Here is a 25,237-nt window from a genome sequence, read left to right on the forward strand (position 1 = left end):
GATTCTGTTTTTTCAGCAGGAAAGCTGAATGCATCCGGCTGAGGTTCCTTAGCTCTCTAAGGGTTGTTGTTCTTCAGTGCCTGGAAATTGCCTGGACACAATAGTCATTTCCCTCCTTTTCAGTCTCTGGGTGGAAGGACTGCTTGTGTTGCCCTCGATAGTTGCCACTGGGGTTGTTTTTATTTGGCCTGGTTGTTTGCATCAAAGAAAGTGAATGGGTAAGAGACAGGGAATTAGGTCATGGGAATGGCTTTTAGGACATTGGACCAAATAAACCGCGTGTTATCTGCTAAATGCCCAGGAGTTGATAAGATTTGTAGTTTGTTCTCGTTATGGTTGCTTTCGTGCTGAAAGTACAGAAAGTGAAGCATAACATTTGCCTTCATATCTTAAATAGAATCAGAACTCCCCGATAGTAAGAAGTATTGGGAATTCCTGTTGTGACTTAATGGCAAAGGTAATGGGAATATAACATGATAACTGACAAGAGGAACAGACTCTAAAGAACAAAGAAGGTAATACAATTATTGGAAGATGCAAATAGAAGGGAGAAATGGCAAAATAAAGAATTCAGATGAGGTTCAGATAAATGATAGACCTTTATGTGAATCTTACTCACCAATCACAGACGTAGTGCTTGTCTAGCTATTTATTATGGGCACCAGCAGGTGGACATCAATGTCCTAAAAATTGCATTTCCCTGAATTGATTTTTTGATGTATGTCAATTATCTTTGTTTTCTATATTTTGTCTATCGATTGTCTTTGTCTGTGGCCTATTATGATGTATTCTTATATTGCTTGGCACATATATCATTTGATCTATTTCTTACACTAACATGGATATGATTGTTTTTGACCATATCGTTTTTCTTGCTCTTCTTTTCTTCTCCTCTTTTTTTGCCTCTCCTTCAATACTGTGTGACGTACCACACACAATGTGTTACAATATCCTTTCTGGTCATGTTTCGCTATTCGCGTATATTTAACCCTATATTTTTCTAGACATTATGACTCTCCCGATGTGGGACATAGCACAATATTGGTTAACTCTTGCTTGATGTAATTACTAAGAACGGTTCGCTGTGATAGTCCTGGATAGATTTGATCTGCCTTATGCGAACCTGTGTTGATACTTACCATACGCAATTGAGCTTTGTTCTGATGGCATACAGAGCATCTGCGTATTGTTTTGACAGAATGAAAGTGATCACAAAGCACCATTGAAACAGAATATGTTACATTTCTATGGAATTGTACAAGCACTAACTGAATATAACAAGCCTTAACCACCGAGTGGTCTTTTGGGTGTACAGCCCTCAGCGACGGCTATCCAGCCTTGGTCCCTTTTCCCATGCACTATTTCAGTGCCCGGCATGGAGACGCTAATTCGAGGGTTTGCACCCCACTCACATGAGTACAATTATAAATATTTATTTTATTTATTCTTTAATGTGATACAGATTGAAAGTAAATTCAAACTTTACACATAATAAAACAATTTTCATTAATATCCTTAAAACAGTGTACGAATAGTATTCAACAAATGTACACAAATATACAAGAAAGAGAAAACAAATGAATATAACATGTGCCAACATGAGGATGCGGAATATCATTATTATTATTATCCATTTGACCCAAGATGCTGTGCGGACTTATACACTATACATGGTAATATGCATGTTTACAATAACAACTCACATCAAGCTCATGTATACAGCTTAAATCCGAGCTATGCCAACGACAAGTCCACACTGACCTATATTTTCTTCACATTGCGGGTTACAGGTTGCTGAAATCAATGGGCCCAGATTTAGCTCGATTTTTAGCCATACATTGTAAAGGGCTATGAACAAATGCATATTACAAGTATTTGTACAATGAAGCCAGAAAGGCATTTCGCAGATAAATTGGGGGTTTTGTACAAATTCACCAAGGTGCAGTAATATTGTGCTAGTTAGGAGATGTTTGGCTGTCTCCAAGCATTCAAAATATAATGATTACGAATTGACACTCACAACTAGCTGTGCCCGCTTACCAAGCATACAACATAAAGGAATCACACAAACAAGAAAAACTACCATGGGAGAAATGATAGTTTGTTTGCTCCATGAGCGTGTGACATACTTTGAAATTCAGAGAGAGATCACAATTCTACATCCCGATAGTTTGATCTTTCAGAGTGACCCATGTTTTCGTGGGAAAAGAAAGCTTTGATGCTGTCTGTGCGAGAGGTGCTGTGAAACATCTCCGAAACCCAGAGCCCCCTTAGTGATAAATAGATGATGACCCGGAACAGATCATTATGCAAGAAGCAGAGGACAGTGGGAAGGGAAAGGAAATCACGGGTGTTAGGGGCCTGCCTCGGATCACCGGGCAGGCCCCTATGTGCGTCCGGAGCACCCAACACAGACCCTTCGTGCGGCGCTCACACCGCGGACACAAGAGTGGGGGTCACCCCACTCGCTCCGGATCACCGGAGCAGCCCACGTGGCTGGGATCACCCAGCAAACGGCTGCCCCGGCTCCGGGGGCACCCAGGCCGGGGTGGCCACAGTCAGCCATGATCAAATGGCTAGGCGCCAGTGAGGGCGGCGTTGTCCAGCAGGGGCGCCAACCTCATGGAGGGCCCTGTCCCTGGGCCTCCTCCACGCAGTGCTGCACCAGCAGGGTGCACCCAAAGGAACCAAACGACACTGGAGTCAAGGTAGCATCGACTGGCGAGCCGGAAATGACTTGTCCCTTTTATTAGCATGGTCACATGGTGACCCCATGTGACAATGACGTCTCTACTAGAAGGTACCATGTCCCCCCACCAGGGGTGACATGCAACAACGGGGAGGGCTTCAGGACAGGAACTAGAACTGAGGAAAAGCGAGAAGAATTATCCCGGCACTGGAGAGCAATACAGGAAACCCAATCAGTAACTGGAGGTAAGGTACAAAGTAACTCTAGCAAAACAGAAGAGCGAAGGGTGGAAGGTTTGGAATGAATCATAACATCTTGTATTGATATAGGCAACCTTCCAGCCCGTTTTTTGTCTTCTTCCAGCACACACGGTCACAGACATGCAGAGAGAAACAACTCAAATCAAACGTGGAAGAAGAGCTAAAAAAAAAAAAAAAAAAAAACAGATGGACAGGAACAAGGCTTTGTCCAAGGTCCCGAGTCAGAGCCCTGTGTATATGAAGTCGTGTTTACATATGTGATCGGTGAGCCATGTGGCAGCACCTGCTGGCACTCCACTTCAGTATTCTCTGCATACTGTCAGGCAAGCAATGACTAACATGTATTACAGGCTCGATTTTAGTTCTGGAATTTGTCAGTGAGATGCAATGGCAAGCACCTGGACTCTTGAGATGTGCTGGAGCACATTGAAAATGCAGACTTTCTTTAGTACCAGAGAGGGAGAGACAACTAGGCCCAGAATACACCATTCTGTTTGTAAAACATGGAACCGGATTTCAAAATGGTGAAAAGTCCAGAATTCATCTGGGAGCATTGTAAGTGGATGCCAGATGCAAGTACACTCCAGGCGACCCAGAGAGCATGCAGGGGGTGCACAAACGGAGGCACGAGTGCGGAATCCAGACACCTATAGTCAGAAAATGGGCCCCTGGGCCCCTGGTTCAATGTATCCAGGTTGTCAATTAACTTGATATATTTTAGTCCAATTTAAGAAATAATGTGGATGTGTTGTGGATTTTAATATAAGAAAAACAGTTTTGCGATCCCATGTTTGTACTGAAAAACATGTATTTAATGGCTGCTTCAGTGACCTTTGATACAGGGTGATTGGTCAGCCTGTGACCAGTACGGCCATTTTGTCAGAGACTTAAGCCGCATAAAATGAGAATTTCGACTTCTGAACATAGTACGTGTCTTGCTTATATCAACCACCATGTTTCCAGAGCAACTAAATAACACAATTGCGAACCCCCATATTTACCATCAGGCTAACGACCTTCTGCTTTCTGCTTTTAAAGTACATATTTCTATACCAAGGAATAATTCCTAGAAAACACTTAACCCGGATTGTTAACCTACCCTGGCAGCTCTGTTTACGGCCCGTGAACAACTGATAATGGATAAACGCAGCGAAGCTTCAATAACACGGGCTGGATTGCTTTTTCTTTTCCACTAATGTATTCCCACACCGTAGTTATTCATTCATCGACATAATCTACCATTTTGCGCATGCCGCAAACACGGCTGTCCGAGCATTAGTGAAGAATGCACTTGGCAGTCACCCAGCCATAGATGGTGGCCTGTCAGGATTCGTGCGTGAACATGTCCCTTGCCAACTGCCATATTCTCGGCCTTCCTCCAGCTCTTTACAGAATACCGAAGCTGTTCAAGATTACAAGAGAGTGTGGGTGAAGGGGAGTCACGAACAAGCGGAAGGAGGGGAACACCAAAGAGAGGAAGACACACAATTAGTCAGCAATAACTGTCGAGCTAACCGACACCGATCTCATTAAGTGTATGTTGGTAACTATAAAAACAAGGTATACTGTTCATGCGTCCTATTCTTAAAATAACACCAAACTAAGAGTTGCGGTTGCATGGGATATCAATTGCATGGTTCACATATAAAGTAATGCGTGGTGTAAATACCCATTACCTCCACGTCTCACGTACTTACTTGTGAAGTTCCCAACCTCCATCTCAGGAATCCATTCCATCTTTTAACTGACACTCATGCCTGTCCCACCCCTCCAGAGAGTACAATACTCTCCCACCCCTAAAACATGTTAGTTGTTTTTTCCCTGCCTTCCTGTCAGGATCTTGGGTGGGTGGGTGGATGGGCCACCTACTGCTTTGTTGTTTTCCTCTCCGTGCCTGGCTTGGAGTGGCACCTGTAACTTCTCCTGCCTCCTGCACTCACTGCTGAACTTCTGGGTGTATGGGGGTTGGGGTCTTAGGTCTGCCAGGCCCTTTTGCTGGGCAGGGGGCCTGGATGAGCTCACTGGTTGAGCTCACTATCCTCGGTGGTCCTGCTGGGCAGACTGGCCGGTATGGCCTGCGCTTGTATTCTTCCCAAGAAGGGGAATCGTTCTGCGCCAGTGCATCCTTAAGTGGGGGGGATGAGGGTGGGGCTCTCAGTTGCCCTCCTGTTGGCATAGGGGCACCCTGTTGCTGGGAATACCAGGCTGTAGCAAAGGGATGCTGATGCCAGTGGAAGGGGCTGGCTGGTGAGGCTCCCTTCTCCAGATGCCTGTCTGCTCATGCTGTTCGGACCCCGTCTCCAGCACTGGAGTCTCATGGAGACGGAGCCATGCACCAGGGGGAGGGCTGAGGGTGGAGGTGCGTGGCTTCGGCTGCAAGCACTCCATGAGGAAGAGTAGGACTAGGAGTAATTAAGATTACCGGTAAATAAGTAGGTCACTGTGGCCAACTCAATATTTTCTCTGTACCCCATGCAGTAAATTCTCCTTGTGATCCAAACTCATAATTAGGGGATATTTAGAAAACAAGTGGTATTTAAAAAACAGTCATATGGAGTGAAAAAGAGGAGCGGAAGACAAGGGCGACACATGAGAAAGAGGAAAGCACAATGGACACCAGAGAGCTATTAATTGGAATGAAAAAACGATAAACTTGCTGGGCTCACGCTACCAAATGGTCAGCTGCCTCAAGTGGAACTTGAACATGCAGAAGGAGCAAACCTGGTAAATGTGTGGTTTATGTGTCCTACTGCATAAGACCGCCACATTTCATATTTTATTCCATTTTAGGCACATTAAAATGAACTGAATATAGAGAGAAGTCAAACTTGTAGGATGTTAACCGGGGAGACCGTACCACACACCCTTTTGGGAGAAAGGTGTAGGCGGGCACACAGTACACTTTTTATTCTTTAACTTGAGACTTCTAAGCACTATAATTCAAACAAAATAAAACATCTGAGCCAGGGTTTCAAGATTGCAGGTCAAATTTAATATACAATATACATATAAATCAAAAACACTGGAGCAGACTTCAGTTCAAACCACTACAAATTTATAGTGAGTGCAGAAGTGAAGTACGTGAATGGTAAACCGTCTCTCCTTTTATACAAATTGAACCTTCACCAACACAGTTGGTTCATCATTCATTTACAAAAGATAATAAAATACAAACATGTTGAGCATATATACTCCACAAGTTGACCAATGCTTAACTAACCTCAAGTGAGTATGACAAACTATTTTTTTTTGCAGATGTTCCTGCTATGTCAAGAATCTTCAATTTATTCATGGCTCAAGCGTATATTCTTTCCACCAGTGCATGCTCAGTGACTCATGTTTGAACTAATTGAAACATAACCCCATCTGTCTTTCGCATCAACATTAGCAATAGTTTTCAAGCAGGCTTCAAAGTTTGTCTTTCATGGATTTGATAAGACAGAGAAGGCTGAGCACTACAATTCAGTGTTTAACTAAACTTTGTTTAACCGATCAGCCTTTACTTAGCACTAACCCATAGAATGGGCTATGTTGAAGAAAAGTTTTCTTTCCCTGCTAGATAAGAGGACTCGCCTTTATCTTATTTAACCTAGGTTTTATCAACAAAAAGCGACCAGAAGCACACTTTTCTATACCGATTCCGTTTTTTCAACACCAACATGTAAGTGCCTATAGACCGATCTCCCTATTAGACTCCTCCTTTAAGATTTTCGGGAGAGTCCTATTGGCTCGTATTGAGTCTTGGTAAGGAGAGGTCTCGATCCTTTCCGACATTCAATTCGGTTTTCGCCCAGGGGTCGGCACAATGGAACAGAGTCTGACTCTTTATCTTCTGGTGGCCAATTCATTCTTTTGTAGAGGAGAGGTTGTTTATTTGGCCTTCATGGACCTGAGCACTGCCTTTGATAAGGTAGACACGGGGAAACTGTGGGCCGTGCTCGGTCCATCGGATGCCCGGGGGACATTCTGAAGGTATTGGTCGACCTACACACGGATAATGAGGCGTGTGTATGCAGTGGCCAATGGGACACTGCACGGCCTGCTTTAGGGTGGGGAGCGGTGTCCGGCAGGGCTGCGTGCTAGCACCTATATGTTTCTGCCTCTATATTAACGGTTTATCACCCGAACTGATCATTATTTTGGCTGACTTCCTGGTGTTGGGGGGCCGGGGTTTCCCAGTTTTAGCATATGCGGACGACACCGTCCTGCTAGCAAGAATTCCCAGAACATTACAGGCCTTGATTGACGCATATACAACCTTCATGTGTAATCTAGGTCTAAAAATTAAGTCCAAGAAGTCGGCAGTGATGGCTTGTTCGGGCAGAAAACGGTCAGTGGCGATGAAAACGATGTTATGTGACGGAGAAATCATACCACGAGTCAAGGCCTTTGACTACCTGGGCATCAGCTTTTCTGAAGCCCTGAACGGTAGAAGCCATGTGGACAAACAATTGGCCAAAATGAGCCAACAAATTGGGGGAATTTTTCGTTTTATGTTAAGATGTAAGGGCCAACCCTTAGAAGTAATTACTAAGATGTATAGTGCCCAAACATTGGCCGTCACCCTTTATGGTGCCCCCATATGGGGCTTCACAAAGGTTGGGGACATCCAAGTAAAGGAAAATACATTTTTCAGACAGCTATTGGGGCTCCCGAACTCTGGAGCATGCATCTCGATTCATAGAGAACTGGGGATGGAGTTCTGGGAGGATCTCTAGGCGTTGGCTCCAATCTTATTTTGGATCCGATTGTGGGCCAATGAATTTGCATCCCTGTGCCACTTTATTATTCAAACCATGGTGGGCAAAGTGGGCTGGCAAAAAATTCCTTTGCTTGCAAATATATCCAATGCTCTCGGGGAGGCCAACCTTAGTGATCTTTTTCCACCAGTCTCACTCATAATTAAGAGTGAGGCATCTAGTTATAAAACTGTGGTCCAAGAGGCCAAAGTAAGGAAAAGAACACTTCGGGAACACGGCAACAAATGTGATGAATATCACACTATGATTAGTAGGCCCTCGGGGATCCAACCCTATTTAATATGGAGCCCTTATAAAAAGGATAGGTGGCTTATCACAAGGGCACGTTTTGACTCCCTTCTCCTGCAAGCAACTTCAGCTAGGTGGAAGGGAACCAAAGACGGGGCCAGCTGTCTGGTTTGCAGAGATCAGCTGGAAGATCTGGCTCATTTTATGATCTTTTGCCCGGGGTACGCAGGCATCCGAAGGGCAACTTTGCTACCCGCCCTAAGGAATACCAAGATGCGCCATTATAAAGCTGCACTTATTTATTTACTTAGTGCTGACTGTGTTTCTACAGCATGGGCATTGCTTACATTCCTAAAAAGAGCATTGTACTTTAGGAAAAATTTGCTCAGGCTCCAGGAGGATGAATGCAAACTATGAACCATCTTTACAACGGATATACCTCGCATATTGACTTTTATTGTGCCCCTGTTCAAATTGGATCCCACGATGTAATGAATGTGAACCTGCTATTGTTCAATTTATCTGTATGTCTCATTTTAACCCCAAACACTAGTTTTTAGGAATTGTGAATTTTTTATGGATTGTATGTACTTGTGTATTAATTGATCGTTTGATGAATTTTTTTAAAAAATTCGAATAAACATGTCTAACTGAATGTATTGCAATGACTAGAGGGAAAAAGGCCACAAGTACATTTCTATTTTGGTTCATTTGGTGACATTGACAAATGTACCCCTTTTAAACCTTGCAAGAAAATGGGGTTTTGATCGCAGAAATGGATTAGTTTAGGGCTAATTAAATTATTATATTCTAACAAACTTACTACTTGATCTGTCTCTTACCTGTTGCTATACTTCACTTAGGTATGTTTGAGATCACCGGTATGAGCCCCGCTGTGGCGTGGAGAAGGGAGGGAAAGGTGAAGGTTAAAGCCTTATGGATTTTCTCCGAAACCCTGGGGACAAAGACACTAGGTTAAAAAACTGGCATACAAAAGGAAAGGTGGACAAAGGAATGCTGCTGTATAGTTATTTTAGTTGTTGTTTATCCTTTCCTCCAGTAGACCAGCAGGGTTTTTACGAGTTTTGTATAAAAAAGGGGGAAACACCAAACACTATTTGCTGATCAGCTGCATATACCTAAACCTTACAAAATATTTTTAAAAGTCCTATAAACAATTCTTAAAAATGTAAAAAGTCTTAAACAAATATATACAAAGTCCCTACAGTGCACTGTAAAAAAACTATGTATAAAATGCCTTACTTAGGAGACAGCCTGGCCAAGGCTAGCTCACGGTCCTTGCTGCTGCTTTCTGATGTTCTTTCTATTGATGGAGATTCTATGGAGATTCTATGGCAGGCAAGCAGTTCTTTGAGTGGCAGGCAGCAGAGTGAATGGGGGGCTAAAGTAGTTTATTTGGCTGGGCTGCGTATGCTAGAAGCAGCCCAGCAAGTACCAGCAGCATGGGGGATTTCCTGCTTTACGTTGACAGGCCTGCAGGGTCGGGGGGCCACACAACTATCCTCAACCTGGGCCACGTCTGCCAGGTGTGGTTTGCGGAGTCCTGGTGGGCCTCCTGGCAGGGGGCTGCACCTTTAAACAATTACATGGCTGGGAAGGCTAAAACGTTGGATGTTCCCACTGTGGGCGTGCCAGTATTGTTTTTGTGCCCGGGGCCTGGTGGTGGCAGGAGGCAATCTAGGTGATGATTTCAGGTTCTTCCCTGCTTTTCAGAAGAGAGCCCCCATGAGGGTGTGGGCTGCAGCGGTGATGTGTGCAGAGTAGAGCGCAGCTCATCCTTCCATAGCGAGGGTTGAGAAAAAAGATTTGTTCAACGGCGCCCCGCTCATGGCATTTAACATTCTTTTTTTTCTTTAGAGTAAAGGATCCCTTGCACAACCTAGCAGGAGGGTCCTTTACTCTAATCTACCCTCCTACCCCCTATATTCAATGGCAAGGATCCCCTGTGGCTTCTTGTGCTAGATAACTTGAGGTTGGTCACCCTGAGTTACCTTGGGGAAATCAGACGTGGACTCCCTGCTCACTGTGCTCAGAGGGGCACATCTGCACCTCACTGATGAGGTCTGACAAGGCTGAAACACGTGTATGGGGTTGCTGTTGGAACTTTTGTTCAGAAGGGAATTGCCATGGCATTTCGCTGCTGGACTGCCCATGGGGGCGGGACAAAGACTGATATGCAAATGGTTATTTCCCATCTGTGAAAGGTACAGTGAGCAATAAACAATGGCTGCAGACTCTCAAAGTGGGAACAAACCACAGAACAGGTTATTATGCCATGTTCTTTCTGAGAGGGGCACCTGCTACCTTTTTTGAAAAAATCATTATGAACTGGTCTGTGTATGTGCCCCAAAGCTGCTGATTGTTAACTTCCTGTATGCCTGAGGGCACTGGAACAAAGCGGTTGGACTGAGGCCAATAGATCACTCTGGTTCAAGCCGGCCAAGGACAGTGAGCCCTTAGTCGGGGACAGAAGTTGTCAGCAGGGCGTTGGCCGAAAGCCCCTTGTCTGAAAAGGACAAGAGCAGATGCAGAACCGAGCAACCATTGTTACACAGTAGTGAAACATCACATGGTGTGGCTTGGCATGAACACTGACAACGGACTATGTTTTCGGGCTCAAAGGGAGATATTGTTTCAGGTGGGAGGTGGGAATAGGTTGCCCGGAAGGCCTGGTAAGCGTTTGGCCAAACTTTGAGGGCTGTGTGCCCTGGACGATATAAAACGGCCAGATCTGGAGGGTGAAGTAGGTTAGTTGGTTGGGAATGGGTTAAAAAATAGGATGCTCTCTGTCTTGCAAGCAAACTAATACAACCTTTTGCTTAGCTATCAACACATTCTAAAGATAAGTCTGTTTCTGACGCTCAAAATCTCTCACCGAACAGTGGAAACACCATATTCGCACGGGTCCTACAACCCCTCTGAAAGCTGTTGAGCACTCTGGGGCATCCCCCTCACAACACTAAAACAATTCAATAACATCTCTACCATCCTCAAGGAGCTGCAAGGGCTTCCCAGTCAAGCACATATCATGTTCAAGACAGACTGCATCACTGCAAAGCAGTCACAACTAAAACACCAATACAACTGGCCAAGGAACTCAGCATATCCGGAGGCAAGAGCACACACAGAAGCCATGAAATTGCCAGACCAGAAACAAAGATCTGCACAAGGAAAAACACAGGAAACAGGCCTGATACACATCTTGCCCCAGGAAACACGTTAAAAACTCAGACTAGGCTTGCCACAGCCAACCTGTACTTCAGGACACACCTTGAGACCATACTCTTCAAACAAGATCTACCCTATAGTTGATTTCCCCACTTGACTGCTCTTCTCACCCTCACTTGATTCCCTACCCATCTCAGTGCCTCAGCTACCCCCTGACCATATGTTTAACTGACTGGTTACATCCCTTACATACTGTGTTTCTTCCCCACTCACTAAGCCCCTTTCCCTACTCAAGTGGTGTAGACTGATTGCTTTCCATCATTCCTGTCCCCAGGGCTTTGGTGGGAGAATATACCATCTGCATAGATGGATTTTATTTTTTGGTATCATTTTTGCATAATAGGGAGACTATATTTTTATTTTCCATACTTATTTGTTCTTCACTGATGTTTTGTTTCCCTAAAATTAATACGGCCATAGTATACAACTCAAATAAGGAAGTGCTGATCTTCCTTATGTTAAGTATCATAAGTAAAGTAGTGTTTAACATTGGAACAAAAGGAAGGGTGTGTACTGTAAGCGTGTCGAAGAAGGAACCTGACACAAAGGTGGTATGGTTTTGGTTATAAACCTTTATTTCTCGCATATAAAAAACCTATAAAAAACCTATCTGTCCCTATCTCTAAGAGGGGTGTCCCTGCCTCAAACTAAAAGTAAAGGAATTGTCAGAATGTCAGTCACATCAAAGTTCCACTATCTAACCCTCACACTGTAACTAAAGGATAAAATAACAGAAAGTTCCTTCTTCGGGAGAATGGCTCCCTTCTCCCGGTGTCTTGAACAGTGCCCATAGAATGTTCTCTTACAACAGAAATGCCAGGGCAAATGACTCCCTTCCTGTGGCTGTTGGGTTTTGCCCAATCTTCATGCAATTTCACATCCAGGAGAATGGCTCCCTTCTCCTGGTGTAGATTTACACAGTTTCCATTAAATCCAGGAGGGGGTGACTTCTTTCTCCTGGTGTCCACAGGACAACCACCAGCCCAGGACCATGAGAATGCCTCCCTTCTCCTAGTATTACTTGATATAGTTCACCACAAGGCCAAGGGGAATGGCTCCCTTCTCCTGGCGTCTTCAACACAAGTCATGGACCTGTACCAGGAGAATGACTCCCTTCTCCTGGTGTTGGTTGGTTCAGTTCACAATACAGCCAGGGGGAGTTACACCGTTCCCCTGGTGTCTTCATCGCAGCTCTTTGTGGGGTACGAGGAGAATGACTCACTTCTCCTGGTACTGCTTGGCACAGTTCTTTCTCACTGCTGGGGTTCTACATCCTTCTCTGGTTGCCAGTGGTTTCCTCACTGCCACTGCACTGAGGTCAATCTTCTCTGATGCTCTCTTTCTCACTGTTGAGGTCTCAGACCCTTCTCGGGTGGCCAGTGGTTTCCTCGTTGCCACTGAGTAGAGGAGGATTTACTCTGATGCTCTCTTTCTCACTGTTAGGGTCCCAGACCTTTCTCTGGTGGCCAGTGGTTTCCTCGTTGCCACTGCACTGCGGAAGGTTCCCTCTGATACTCTCTATTTCACTGGTGTGTTCCGCCTTCACTCTGTGGGCGGAGAACTTCAGCGTCCTCTTGCCGCTCTCTGTTTTTCCACAGCTGTCGGTCAGCGTTTGAATTTCCAACACTAGAGATTTCGGACGCCGGCTGCTTTTCCCAACAGGACAGGATACCGCTGTATTTACACTTCTAATAGTCCTTTGTTCCTTTTTATACATTGTATCCAGTTCCTTCCAAGAGGATTGCGAAAGTCCTTCTTCTTTGGTACTGATTTAATCTTCATGCATCTTTGGGGCAACCTCGTACCAGTAGTATCACAGTCAATGATCTTGATGTTTCCTGTGTTCTTCCTCGTCCTAGTACATTTGGCTTTAGGCCCTATGTTACACCAATACATCGGTTTGCCAAGTGGGAGCCCTTTCCCATGAAGCTAGGGAGGTGTGTCCGCTACCCAATAGTCTTTTACCAATTAACCATGAAAAAGGGTCCAGGTTCACTGCCTGAGAATGACACTCCCTATATTCACTATGCACATGTTTTCAGCCCATCAGAGCGGCACATCCCGCCCAGGCCATAATAGATTTGTGAACCTCAATGCATACGAAAATAGTAAAACTTGAAGCTATTGCTTTCTACTTAAAACTATCTAAGAATGTGCCCTGGTTGAGGTCTAGTGTGTGGTACACCAGAATTTTAGTAGTTACTCGTTTTACGCACATCGATGGGCAGTACAGTCAAATTCACTTGTCCAATGTTGGGGGGGTAGCTTAAGAAGATGGAATGTAAATATCTGGCCATTACCATTTTCAACCATGTTCCTCCTGTTATTAAAATCGAGTGGAATTCTAGTGGGCATAGCTGAAGACCTTCATACTTTGACCTTAAATTACTGGTGGACCGGAATTTGGAATTTGGGCCAAGAAAAACCTCCAGGAATACACGGAGGCCAATGTTGCATCACAAATATTCTGCTATATGGGACGCCTTGAAAGTCTTTTTCGGTTTAGAGAGTTTGTCACCAGTTGCTACGTAGCGGTTCATCACATGTAAATTAATGAAAGAGTGCAGAATCAGCTGCAGTGAGAAGCAGCACTCAGGAGCAGCTGGGTATGGTGCTCCTTCGGGTCATTTGTAGCATGTGCTGCCCCAGGTGAGGACTGCTATTTTTGCAATTTATCAAGAAATAGCATCAGACTGAGTAGGCGCATGCAAGAACCAGCAGTTGGAGGCCGGCAAGAAAATGGGTATGATGTTAGGGGAAAGCACCAGAGAAACTGCTGGTGAAGGGCAGGTCACTGGAATTAAAAACAACTAGGGATCATTGTAAACAACCCACAGGTAGTTCTGCAGAAATGTACAGATTATTATTCACAGATTTAACAATCAGAATCAACCTCACAGTGTCAGAAGATAGGACCTACCCACTCTCCCGGTTCTATCCTCCGATCAGACAGAAGGATTGGCATTACCCAAGGCTATGGAGGAATTTCTCCAGACCATTTTCCTTCTTCCAGGGAACAAAGTGGCAAGCTTGTATCGGATCCCGTTGGAGGTCTGTTACACCTTTAAAGACATGTCTTTACCTGTTTTATCTTATCTGAAGTATTTACCATGATTAAGTAGAAAGCTGGGCACCTGGATTCAAGGAAGCAGGAAGACATTGTTGACATTCCAGAAAAAAGGCAAAGCCTCAAATCTTGTAACACAATATCCAATCTCACTGCTTAACACAGATAATAATATTGACAGCAAAATGCTGGCCCAATATAGGCTAGTTGGTGCGATGTCCTTAATTTGGGGAGATCAGCATACGTTTATACCTGGGAAATGTACAACTGACTGCATTAAAATGGCCCTCGTGTTGACAACTATTGCTACCTAGGTAAGCTTCAGGTCCCCTGCACATTTATTGATGCATAAAAAGCCTTTGACAATGTGGGCTCTTCGTTCCTCTATTGAGCAATAGAGATGGATCATAACAGGTTACTCTACTTTCCTCAGGAGAGAGATGGAAGGAATCAACATCATTTTAGGCCACCAAGGGTACCAGGCAGGGTTGTCTGCTGTCTCCCTTGTTGTTTGCAATAGGTATAGAACCATTTGCTGTTTCGACAAGAGGAAAAAATAAACCATTCTGCATCAATAATGATGACATGATTAAGCTGCCATTGTAAGCCAACAATGCAATGATATGCTCTTCAGGTCCTATACCGACATTACCAAGAAATCGTCAGTGCACGACAGACTTCAGTCTATTTCGGGTTGTAAAATGAACACGCTAATACCAAGACAATGGTCTGAAATACACCAGAGTTCAGAGGCCTGCAGACTGGTTCAGAAACATACTTTAGCATTGTTCTAATAACTCTCTGTCATCGGAAGAAATAACCTTGATAAAGTATGCATCGAAACACAGAACCTGATTATAAATTTGGGAAATCTCCCTATAAAATGTACCGGCAGAACCAAACTTCAGAAAATTATTACATTGTCCAAATGTGTATCTGTTTCAAGTTGGGGCCAGAGAAGTGTTTATGAAAGGGCAAAAGGGCCCTATGCCCCGGGCCTCCACCATAGGAATGGATGCCAACATGACACTATGATTAAAAGTCAGTGGCCATTCTTTTTTACAAAACATATGAACATATGAAGATTTACAAAAACACCTTTTACCTTCTCAGACCTATGCCAACTGGTACCTGCAACAAGCGCATCAGCTCCAGAACCAAACCCACCTACAGTAGGCAACCCTCGCCACGATATGTAAGTAATACCGTTGTCACAACCATACATTTCCCTTCCTCCCCATGGGCATATCCGTTCAGCAACCATCTGCAACAATGGACACTGTTCTAAACACCCGAGTCTGGGGCATTATCACCAAGAATCCTGCACCCATTGCAACTGTCGAATTGAAGGCTCACAACCCTACTTTAGCACAGGCTAATAGAACCAATGTTTGCTTCAAAACATACCAATCTGATCTCTATATCTGCCAAGCCACTGTGAGTACCCCTGCTTATGCTAAGAAATGTCATCATGCTTGCAGTAATGTTTGTCTTCCCAAAATCTCGCTTCCTGCATCTTTTGTAAACAACAATACTATTGGTGGATGTCAACTTTCCACATCCTATGCCACTGCCACAATTGCGCTTGCACTTTTGAACTCAAATACAATGGGCCTCAATACGAGGTTGGCGGTAACCCACTGGTAACCACAGATTGCCGCAAACCCTGTAACACCGTTTCTGCCACATGAGATCCCAGTGCCACTGGGAAGTCCTGTCGGCCTGGGATATCAGGCGGAAGAAAATGTTGTGTCCCATTCCCGTGGAGTCAGTTAGGACTCCACGGGAATGGGTGCACAGAAGTACCAGCAGCGTAGTCAGGGGTGCCAGTGCTTCCATGGCAACCCTGCCTACTGGGGCCGATGCGCCCGGCTGGTAGACCTGCCTGGCGCATTTGCTCTGGCAGGCAGTGTGGTATTCTGCCAGTCCGGAAAGGTGGCAGTACATTGCTACCGGCACCCTTGTTTCCAGACCGGCAGACTCATAATGAGGCCCTATGTCTCCATGCTCACCCAATGTTTCTAATACTGTACCTACTGACATTCTAGTTGAGCCCAACATTACCAAAAGTGCCAATGGAACAGTTCTTGTCAATGACCTCACTTTGGCTAATACTGTAAAAACGGCCCTTCCCAGGACTGCCCCTGCCTCAACTACCCACCAGTCCTCGAATGTGACTGACAACTATGGTCATAACCTTGCTTTCACTCCCCCTACTCAGGCCATCCCTACCCCTGCCACTCACAGTACTAAAGTAGGCACCCACAAACCCTGCAGTCCTATCCTCAACAAAGCACTGATCAATGCTCGCTCACTGCATGCTCATGCCCTAGACATGCACAACCTCCTGACAGTGAACAACCTCAATGCCCTTGCCATCAGTGAAACCTGACTACATGAAGCATCTGGCCCGGACTTATCCCTTGCAATCCCACCAGGCTACATCATCTACAGGAATGATAGGTTGAATTCCAAAGGAGGCAGAGTTGCCTTCATAGCCAAAGACCTCCCACGTATCAAACAAGTCAACAACTCACTTAACGACAACAGTGACATCCTCTCACTAAAACTAACCACCTCCCCCACTAACACGATCTCTGTCCATCTTGTGTGTCTACTGCCCACCGGCCCAATCCTAACATTTGAAGAAGACCCACTTCATACCCTAGTAGACAACATCAAGCCTTCTTCACAAGTGTTTCTTCTGAGCAATCTCAATTTAGGCCTTAATGACCACACCGACTTACCAGCCACCTCACTAGCTAACTCAATAACCGCTTTAGGTTTTAGCCAGCGCATTCACAACCCCACGCATAATAAAGGGCGCTCCCTAGACTGGCTAGCCGATCTCAACTGCCACATCTCAGTCAAAGCCAATTCTCCTTGCCCATGGACGGACCACCACGTTATCACCACGTTATCACTTTCTCAATCCCCCTTGGCCTACAAGCCAAACCACACACTAAGATGCAACCACCCTCCCTGACCCACAGTTCTCAGAAACAAACTAAAGACAGACTCTCTCTCTCTTAGATACCGTTAACCCAGAGCTCCTGGACACCTCTGACCATAAGAACCTAGTGGATCTCTACATCAAAACATTGGCCAGTGCAATCAACACCATTGCTCCGCTAGTACCAAAAAAAGCGAAACCTGTAGTTCATATCAACTCCTAGTAGACCAAGGCTCTGACGGCTCTCAGAGCTGAAAAAAACCTGGTGGTAACACGCTGGAAAAGCAACCCCTCTGAGGCATCTAAACTGAAGTTCTCAAACCTCTCTAAACAATACAAAAAAGCTATCTTCCAAGCCAAAGCTTCCACTTTCAATATCAGAATAGCCAATGCCAATTCAGACACCAAAGAATTATTCACCATCCTTAGGGAACTGGAAGCCCCAGCCCTCCGAGTTTACACCCTGACCAGAGAACCTTCTGGTGTGCGACAGCATACAGAACGCTATGCTGCAAAAAAGTGACATGCTAAAAAAAGAAATACTCGCTAAACATACTAGACTTACTCACTCCCACCAGGTCTCCTACGCTCAAACAACCCAGAAGTGCCACTGTTTACCTTCCACAAAATCTCCACTCAAGAAACCCTACACATTTTAAAAAGCTTAAAGACATCCAAATGCAAAGGGGATGTCTGCCCGGTCCCCTTATCAAAGACTGCGTTGAAGCACTGGCACTGTTTATCACAGCCATAATCAACTCTTCCTTCTCTACTGGTGTGGTACCTTCCAGTCTCAAGCAAGCCTGTGTTCCTCGCCTCCTTAAAAAAATAGCCCTCGACCCGGCTGCACCCAATAACTACTTACCCATCACTACAGTCCCCTTCCTACTAAAAATACTTGATAGAGTAGCCTATGCTCAAATTCAACCCATCTAGAAACAAACCAAATCAAAGGAACCCCCCAATCGGGCTTCTGACCAGGGCATGGCACAGTCAGCACTCCTTGACCTGAAAACCCAGATGGACGAGATCAGGGATGAAGGAAAACCTGCCCTACTGTTGCTCCTAGACTTGTCTGCAGCCTTTGACTTAGTTGATCATAGCATATTATGCCACTACCTTACCTCCTCAGCCTCCTTCTCTCTGGAAGCAGCATCCTGGATTACCTCATTCCTTGAAGGAAGAGTAAGGAAAGTATTCTCTGAGAATGCCTGCGCAGCTCCATCCCCTATTAACTGTGGTGTACCCCAAGGGTCCTGCATCTGCCAACTTTCTACAACAAATTCACAAACACCTCTTGGTCCTCCTGGATTCCCTCGGCATAGCCTATACAAATTATGCTGATGACATGCAAATTCTCCTCCTCCTCTATGGCTCCTACATCGACATTGCCACAAAGCAATGGAATTCCCTCCCACATGCACTAAGAGTGGAGGAATCCTACTGGGCTTTCCGGAGAGAATTTAAAAAATGGCTGTTTGACTAACCTGCTCAAATTGAACCCCCAACTGAATTATGTACCTGTTGTGATATGTTGTACTTGTTGAATGTAACCATTAAGTATGCTAATGTCTTTGCCCATGGGCTGCATATAACTGGTGCTCGCCTGCGCCCTGATACCTGAGGGTTTGTGCGTGCTACTGAAAAAAAAAATGAAAAAAAAAGAAAATTAATTAGATGTTTTATGGTGTGCTGCTGAAGCTCTAAGCATGCTGACTGGATGTTGTTTACAAGTACATTCTGTTCTGAACAATCAGTCCTGTAAAGCTTTCTGTGTTCACTGTAGTACACAGTGGGGCAGATTCTCAAGCCTTTTCTTTGCAGCAAGTAATTTAATGAGCTAGTTCATCTCATCACTTGCACCAAACAAAGGTGCACCCAATCCATAAAGGGCCTCTACATATGCATCTTAGATGAACGCAACCAGATGCCCTTTTAACTCAGTTTGCTCATTTACGTAAATAAAGGGGAATTTCTGTGAATTTCTATGCACATCCCAAATCCACAAATAGGATGCAGTTTCAAATGCACAATTAAAGACCTTCCCATGTGCCTGTCCGGACTAAGCAAATGGGAAGGCCCAACGCATGATAGGTTCATTTCTGAACCTTTCATGAATTTTCTTTGAAGTGGGAGAGCAGCAGGGCTAACATCGGCTTTCCCACTTGCATTTATATCCTTCAAACAAAAATAGAAATGCATTTATATTTTTTACAGTGGCAGACCCTTTAGGAGACTATCACTTTGAAATGTGCTCCAAATGCCCATGTCTGTGCTGGTAGCCTGTAATGCATTAGTGAATGTATTTAAGGTGGCTGGACAGCACCTCTTAGCGCTACTGTTCAGCCATTCCTGAAATGGGCATGTCGCCTTTGTGAATAAGGTGAACTACACATTTCTGAAATGCACACATTTTTGTGACTCTGACAGTTTATCTGTTCACTATAGCACAACTCCTGTAGCATTCACACCATTCTGTGAGTAATATATTGATCACGTGCATTCCTGAATCTTCAAATTATTTTTGATACATTTGAGTGTCATGATTTTTCAAAAGATAGCTCAGTGTGGTAAAGACTCATTATAGAGATTTGCATTCATATGCCAAGTGACAGCATTCTTTAAAATATTATTTTATTGCTTAAATTGTGAACCTAGCTCATGAGCAGTGGATCAATTTAGAACAGCATTGTGCCATAATTAGGCTTGGCATTTTATATAGTAATGCAGTACGGTTGATGGATGGAAAGAGGGTTTTTTATTCATCCGGCAGGTATTGTTGAAAGGTCCATGAGTTTAGTGTTTTGCAGAACTGGAGGATAGTAGGGGATTTTTTGAGCCTCTAACAGGAATGAGATCCAGATGGTTAGGGGGTGGCAGGAGAAGGGCTTCTTGCAAGTCTTCTCTCTGCAGGCTCGCTTTGACTCCAACCTTTTGATAGTTTTGCTACGTGAGGTGCGAGAGCCTCCAGAGGTGAGGACTTTAGCAGCCAAGTATGTTTGTGTTCCATCTGAGACTGCTTTGTAGGCGATACATGCAGTTTGAATATGATCCCGGTGGGAAGAGGGACAGAGGCATAGACAGGGTAGGGCCTGCGTGGGCAAGGCCCACCCAAAATCTGAAAACGCCCACTCAGCAGCGCTCTGTGGGTATTAACAGATATTAATGTGACTGTGGTGAGCTCAACTACGTTAGCTTCAGGCCCCCCTAGTAAGACAATCCTTGCTACACCTCTGGAGGCGGAGCCAGTGAACCATGTGCAGTGTTGGAGAGATATGGTCAAAAATGCAGGCACCTGTAATGAGGCGGGCTACAGCGTGGTGTGCTGCTTTGAGGAGGGCCATGTTTGTGGCTGGAAGCCCAGTAAGAAAAGCATTTTCCCCATCAATATGTGAGATAACGAGCGCAAGGACCACCATACGGAATTTGTTCGGGGGAATGAAGGGTTTGATTTTGCAGAGAGTGTGGATCTGTAGCCATGAGGTTTGTGCCTTTTTGACTATGTGTTTTTGGAAGGATAGGCTAAAGTCAACAATGAAGCGCAGGGATTTGGCTACATTTGACAGCTGAGGTGTGAAACCTTCCAGGCACATGTCATCCAGCAATTGTTGGACAAGTTGTTTTTTTTGGGGGGTAGGGGACATTGAGGGCAAATTTGGTCTTGGTCGGGTTCAGTTTGAGGCAAACGTTTGACATTCATGTTTGGATAGTAGCCAGGCCTTTGTGAAGGAAAGCAATGTCCTGGGGCCACTGATCTTAAGGTACAGCTGAGTGTCATCAGCATAATGATGGATGGCTATGTTGGGGTCATTTAGGAGAGTTTCCAAGGGTTCCATGTATAGATTGAAGATGTTTGGGGAGTGAGTGGAGCATTGGGGGACCTCACAGGGGGCTAGGAGTCGGTTGGATCTGAATGAGTACATCTGACCGACCTGGTGCCTACCAGATAAGTAGGATGCAAACCATTTTAAGACAGTTCCAGAGAAATCCATCATGTCGGCGAGGAGGGCGAGGAGTTTTAGGTGGTCAAATGTGTCAGAGGCAGTTGAGAGGTCTAAGAGGACTAGAAGACACAAGTCCCCAGTGTCAGTGTATTCTGAGAGCATCATCCGCCACTTGAATGGTAGCGGCCTCTGTGATGCATTTGGGGCGAAAGCCAGAACTGATAATCATTGAGGAAGTCAAGCTGGTCGATTTTGGCAAGTAGTTGGGTCACCTCTATTTTCTCAATAAGCTTCCCAGTGAATGGGAGGCTTGTGATGGGTATGTAGTTGGCTAGGACCTCTGGGTCAAGCAAGGGTTTTTTGAGAAGGGGTCGCAAGAGGCCAGTCTTCAACAAGTCTGGGAATGCCGCTTCCCTGAGGGAGGTGTTCACAATACAGAGGAGTACATTAAGTGCTGGTTAAGTACCAAAGTCCAGAGAGGCACAGGCAGACCGTCATATGTCTGATGTTGATAAACTTGCATCTATACATACTTTTGTGATAGTAACACCTACTGTGCTACAAAACAATGTACCTGAACCAGAGGAGGCTAACTATAGTAAGTAACATATCTGTATAATGCAGGTCTAGAGCTTGGCTCCTCCAAATGAGGGTTGTGAAAACGAGCAGTCAACACCAATAACATACAAGTTGGGAGGCAATTAGGTAGTCAACCCCAAGACCATAGAACCAAAGTGTTGAGGCTTATATCCTGACTTTGACAATGATTCTGGACAATTCACATGATCTCACTGTAGAGTACTCTACTGCCTTCTGTGAGAAGTTTGGCCTTCTCACATACTGGTGGCATTGTTTAACCCATTGCCTGATCTTTCTTTTTTATGTAGGCCATTTGAGTGAAGGAAACATATATAATTTCAAAAGTATTTCTGCACGTTATACATAGCAGGGAGCAAGTCTGTATGTAGGGTATATGTAGAGCTCTAACATACAATAGGAAAACCCAAATTAAATATTTTAAGCACATATCCATTAATATTCTAGTACTTGTATACTTGCCTGAATGATTAAGAACACAAAGCCAGTATCATTCTCACATTGCATAACATGCTTCTAGAACATTTTACTTTTAAATATTGTCACGTTGAATTGTTATGTGATTTGTGTACTTTCCAAGTCAGTTGTTGGGAAATGTATCTGCACCTTCATTTAAATTCCGATTTTGGAATTCATTTTACTTTTACTCACGTCGGAGTACGGCAAACACTAACGTTGCTTTGCTGTGCTCTTCATTGTGTGGCAGAGTAATTTCTGCAGAGTGCTTTTATTTTTACATCTAAATTGCTCATTTGGATTGCCTGCCTCGTGGCAATTCGAAGATGGCTGCCCTGGCTGCTCATCCATTCGTATTGGAGGCTCTGAGTCCTCTTTCCACTATGTTCTTTGCTGATTGGCTGCTTCAGCACACTTCTGGCCTATCAGGGACCGGCAGGCTTTAGGCGGCCCCCTCACTCCAAAGGCCCCTGTCTGCTACTTGTCTGCTGTCTGGCCAGGTCTGTAGGGTCTCTGGGGTCCTCTTCTACACCCACTACACACATGGAAGCTGAATAACCACCTTGTTCCCTGAGCCCACTGTGAGAATTGGTCCTCCAAACACTTTTCAGATGGCCAGATGCCTTATTAGCTGCACAAATCCCTCCCTATGTACTGGGTCTGGCTACCTTTCACTGCACCCGATCTGATTTTCATCTCATCCAGCCTTGCCAGAAACTGAATGTGACATCTGCCCTGTTTAAAAGTCAAATTTAGCCTTTTAAGGTGCTGCATTTCACCTGCCCTGTTTAAGTGTCGAATTTAGCCTATTTAATGTGCTGCATTTCACCTGCCCTGTTTAAAAGTCAAATTTAGTCTGTCTAGTGTGCTGCATTTCACCTGCCCTGTATAAAAGTCGAATCTAGCCTGTCTAGTGTGCTGCATTTCACCTGCCTTGGTTAAAAGTCGAATTTAGTCTTTCTAGTGTGCTGCATTTCACCTGCCCTGTTTAAAAGTCCAATTTAGCCTGTCTATTGTCCTGCATTTCACATGCCCTGTTTAAAAGTCGAATTTAGTCTGTCTAGTGTGCTGCATTTCACCTGCCTTGGTTAAAAGTTGAATTTAGCCTGCTTATCGTCCCCCCGCTGTATGCATGGGCATGTATGCCTGAACCCTATATCTAACTGTCCCCCTGAACTCATTGACATCTACTGCATCTTTGTGTCGCAGCCGCCCTGCAACATGGGGTTAGGTTCCTTGAATGTGCCCATCTGATTTTACTATACTGCATCTTTGTGTCACAGCAACCCTGCAACATGGGGTTAGGCTCCTCGAATGTGCCCATCTGATTTGACATTTACTGAATCTTTGTGTCGCAGTCGCTCTGCAACATGGGGTTTGGCTTCTCGAATGTGCCCATCTGATTTGACATTTACTGCATCTTTGTGTTGCAGCCGGCCTGCAACATGGGATTTGGCTCCTCGAATGTCCCCATTTGATTTGACTTTACTGCATCTTTGTGTAATAGCCGCCCTGCAACATGGTGTTAGGCTCCACGAACGTGCCCATACGGCCCTTACTGCACTCTGTGACATAGCTGCCTTACAACATGGGCTAGGCTACTCCATTGTGCCCATTGGAATTCTACTGCACTTGTGAGATGCAAGCACCTTTTGTTGTTCCTGCTTGTAACTCATGTAACCACCTTTAACTCTACGTCTCTCTGTGTGGTAACTATTTCTTGTTCACTCTTGCCTGTAACTATAAGCACTGTAACCAATTTCTTAAGCATAATAGCCTATATACCTCTGAGTTTGGTGCGCTATATAAATAAATAAATAAAACATTCAGAAATAATTGCACCTTGTTCAGTGGCAAGTGCAGAAATTGCAGATTGGCTCATATCCCAGATGTACCTCTTAACCAACGTGTTCTGATACTGGGCAACTCATTTAATCTTGTTTTGCCTAACATGTCAAATTTGCCATTCTTTCAAAATTTCAAAATTGTCAACCACTAACAGTGATTTAGTTCTCAGAGTATGCTCTTCAAAGAGGTTTCACTCATAATTTTGCTAGCTATATTGCTGCTTCATGTAGAATAATACTGGTCTTGATATGTTGCATGCCACAAATTCATTTGTGTCTTCACTAACTAATATAAATACAGACTGAAAACCAAAGCCCTCTTTTAATCTCAGTCTATGTTAGCATACATGCACCTTTTTGGTAGCTTCTGATTTATATCCACTATCTATTCTATGCAATGCTATTTACCGTTCTAATTGCTTCCGAACTGTCTCCATGGTTAAAACCGTTTACATTATGCCTATGCTGGGGTATGTGTACCTTTTTCCTATGGCTACTGATCTGTGCCATTCATATAAGACTACACCATCCTCATGGCTGCTGCTTTTGAAATGTGTCATGTATGCTCATCATGGACTCCTTATGTTGCCCTTGAAATGCCACTTGTTTATTATTCCGATTTCAGCAAGTCTGAAGAGGGCAAGGGGCCTGAAAGTGAGTGCCCAGGTATATTTTGATTGGGTTGTGATGCAATTGAAGGGGTTACAACAAGAAATTCTAGATCCCTTCAATTATTTGGTTCGGAGCAGGGGGGATCCCAAGGGCATGTGTTAAGAAGGCCCTGCCAAGTCCTAGCTATATATCTCAATGAATGCATGACGTAGCAAACTAATTCTACCCTGACATCATATTTGTGAAAAACAGATAATCCCTAACCATTTATGAGAAGGTTGTGCAGGAAACAGGGGGTTCCTCATTCCCACTTTTTGATTGCTGTAATTGGGGAGCGCTTACAAAGCATTCCCAAATACTCCTCTCATTACATGAAATTGGTTGTAATGCCGTCACGTAGACATTCTTAAAAAGGAAGTGGGAAGAGGAGAATTCAAGTTCAGTAAATCCAAATTCAGAAAAAATGTACATCAGTATTCCTACACACCTTTTAAGGGTATTCACAGTCGCTGTAAGATTCAGAAGAGGCTGTAAGGGTGCAGAAGGAGGAGACTGACACACAGGTTGGTTGCTGG

Source organism: Ambystoma mexicanum, chromosome 7q, assembly GCF_040938575.1.
Source record: "Ambystoma mexicanum isolate Mex_15411 chromosome 7q, UKY_AmexF1_1, whole genome shotgun sequence".
In the NCBI taxonomy this organism is placed as follows: Eukaryota; Metazoa; Chordata; class Amphibia; order Caudata; family Ambystomatidae; genus Ambystoma; species Ambystoma mexicanum.